The sequence below is a fragment of the Myotis lucifugus genome, unplaced genomic scaffold (genome assembly GCF_000147115.1).
Source record: "Myotis lucifugus unplaced genomic scaffold, Myoluc2.0 scaffold_244, whole genome shotgun sequence".
NCBI lineage: Eukaryota > Metazoa > Chordata > Mammalia > Chiroptera > Vespertilionidae > Myotis > Myotis lucifugus.
Genome location: NW_005871292.1, coordinates 418,849 through 422,161, shown reverse-complemented (window position 1 = coordinate 422,161; position 3,313 = coordinate 418,849). Strand labels below are relative to the sequence as shown.

Genomic DNA, 3,313 nt, shown 5'->3' with positions numbered 1-3,313 from the left:
GGAAAGGGGTGGGTGGGGTGGGAGTAGTGTAGAAGAGGGTAATGGGGGGATAAATGGTGACAGAAGGAGACTTGACTTGGGGTGGCCAACACACAATACAATATACAGATGAAGTATTATAGAATTGAACAATGGAAACCTATATATGTTACTAACCAATGTTGCCCCAGCAAATTCAATTAAAAATAAATAAAACACAATGATTCCATAATTAAGTGAGCAAAGGACGAGGACAGATGATTTACCTGAAACAAGATAAAGTTCAACAACCTTTTTAGTAAAAAATATGCAATTTTTAAAAAAATTTATCTTTATTTTTAAAAATATTACAGTTGTCTCCCTTTTTTCTCCATTGGCCATTTTCCATCAAAATAATAAAAATTTAGAGTGATAGCCAAGACTATAAATCAATACAATACCTTGGAAAGCCATTTGATAATATTATCAAGAGCTTTAGATTCTTTCATTTCCTTTGATTACACAATTTTATCTTTAGAAATTTATAGTAAGGCAATTATTCTGAACACAGAAAAAAATCAGAATTTACAACTATCTTGCCCATTTGCAGCATTATAATACCAAGAAATAGGGAGTATTGTCTTCTAACAAGAGAATGCTAAAGCAAATTACAAGCTGTTGCCCTGACCAGTTTGGCTCAGTGGATAGGTGATAGTGGATAGTGAAAGGTCCCAGGTTCGATTCCAGTCAAGGGCATGTACCTTGGTTGCGGGCACATCCCCAGTGGGGGGTGTGCAGGAGGCAGCTGGTCGATGTTTCTCTCTCATCGATGTTTCTAACTCTCTATCCCTCTCCCTTCCTCTCTGTAAAAAATCAATAAAATCTATTTTTAAAAAAATTACAAGCTGTTAAAGGATATTTATCAAAACTTTACAGTAATTAGATCATAAAATCATATGAAATAAAAAAGCAGAAAACAAAATTAAATATTATTCAATCAAATTATGTAGGAAGAAAAGAAATGCATGTATAAAAGTTTGAAGAAACAAACGAAAATGTTAACAGGCATTGTCTTAGAGCAGTGATGGCGAACCTTTTGAGCTCGGCGTGTCAGCATTTTGAAAAACCCTAACTTAACTCTGGTGCCATGTCACATATAGAATTTTTTGATATTGCAACCATAGTAAAACAAAGACTTATATTTTGATATTTATTTTATATATTTAAATGCCATTAACAAGAAAAATCAACCAAAAAAAATAAGTTCACGTGTCACCTCTGACACGCGTGTCATAGGTTCACCATCACTGTCTTAGAGCAATGATATAATACCTTTCTCTCTCTCTCTCTCTCTCTCTCTCTCTCTCTCTATATATATATATATATATATATATATATATATATATATCAGGCTTAATTCACTTTATTTTTCTTGTATAAAATTATGTGGTGTCCACAGCTGGAGCCTGAGTCCTCTGCACAGAAACTCTGGTGTGGGTCTTTACAAGAGGGTCAGTGAATTCTTGACAGGGAGGCTTTGGTGAACACAGTCTCTTTCCAGAGATCTGGGGTGATATAGCTGTAGGTCTTAGAGATGGCATAAAAGGTGGCCTTGGCGAAGTTGCCCAGGGTGACCAGTGCAGCCCCCTGGCCGAGGTATAGTAGTCATCAATACCAGCCATCAGCAGCAGCTTCTTGGGCAAAGGGACCGAGACAATGCCAGTGCCCCTTGGGAGTAGGGATGAGGCACACCAGTACAGATCCACTGGGGCCAGTCACCTTGCAAGGAACTGTGTGGGGCTTGCTGATCTTGTTCCCCCAGTAGCCTCGCCCCACAGGGACAATAGAGAGGTTGGCTGGGATGATGGCTCCACAGAATGCAGTGGCTATTTCCTTTGAGCACTTAACACCCAGACCAACATGTTCATTGTAGTCCCCAATGGCGACAAATGCCTTGAACCAGGTCCTCTGGCCAGTATGTGTCTGCTTTTGTACGGGCATAATCTTCAAGACCTCATCCTTGACGGATGCCCCAAGAAAAAGTCAATGATCTCTGATTCCTTGATGGGCAAGGAGAATAGATAGATCTCCTCTAGGGTCTTGATCTTCATGTCCTTGACCAGGCGGCCCAGCTTGGTGACAGGGATCTACTCCTTGTCCTTGGCCTTGCCTCCATGAGCTCCACAGCCTTAGCCCCTGCCCTGACCCCAGCCGCAACCTCAGCCCCAGATGCCACTGCCAAATCCTCCACAGAAGCCGCTGTGGCCTCCTATTCCAGAGCCTCCGGAGCCTCCAGGCCCTTCCGCAGCATGGGCATCATCTGCCATTTGGTGTTTCCTCAGAAAAGAAGCCCTTTCTATATTTTTTAAATGTTTTACAATAAGTACATACCTAATGAGAAATTTTAACTTTTATTACTTATTTTAAAAACAGGTTGTCAGAGCCAGCACATGCACTGCACGGCTCTGCTGGTCTGACTGGCTTTGAGTCCATGTATTCTTCTAAATTCTCCCATTTGACTACGCCAGGGCAGGTTCCTCCTCAAACCCTGCCCACTGTACTAACTGTTGGGAACTTAGTCCAAGTTCCTCCTTTACCAAGTGTGAGAGACACAGGTCAATTCTGGCAGTGGGGCAGATGGAGAAGCCATGCGAGGTTGTGGGTATATAAGAATGAATCTTTATTGCAGAGGCCAGTGGCCACATAGCCATTAGACAAGAACAGTCCTTACATCAAAGTCCATACAGGCAAACAGCCGGACACTGGCTGATGAATACATATCTTTCTCACATAGTAGCATTAATCTCTGTACCCACATTTAGTATCTGAACAGCCGCATGCTGCCTCTAAACTCACCATCTTACATCGTAGTAGTACTTGAGCTTTCTGGATCAGCAGCTTCTCCTGTCTCCTGCCCAGCTGCTCTCTCTCTCTAGCAGACTTCTTCACACACTCTTGGTCAGTAATCTGTCTATTACTCCAGAGACAAAGAAGGCTGGTTACCAACAGTGACATCAATCATTTGGGTTACAGAAGGCACAGTGTACCATGTGTCCTTGCACCCACTCATGGTATCTTGGCCTGATTACGGTTCCTAGGCTCAGAGTCCTTGGACATCCTGATTAGGCTCATGTTCAGAGCGGCCTTTGGCCATTCTGGTGTATAGATAACAAGGCCTCTGTGCTCCTATTGGCCTTGACTATCCAGGGACCTGGCGTGCTTCCCACACAAGTTATTAGTTTAAAAGTGCACATATATGGTGAAGACTAAAACCATATAAAAATATGTCTGCCTGTGGACAAATATTAGGAAAAACACAAAAATATACAGTTGTTGCATTCATATCTGAGGACCA

The 3,313-nt window shown here is 41.9% G+C and overlaps 1 pseudogene; it reads right to left on the bottom strand.

Moving 5' to 3' along the window:
* Positions 1 to 1,365: 1,365 nt before the first annotated feature.
* LOC106698832 lies at positions 1,366 to 2,285 on the bottom strand (annotated as a pseudogene).
* Between the last annotated feature and the right edge of the window lie 1,028 nt (positions 2,286 to 3,313).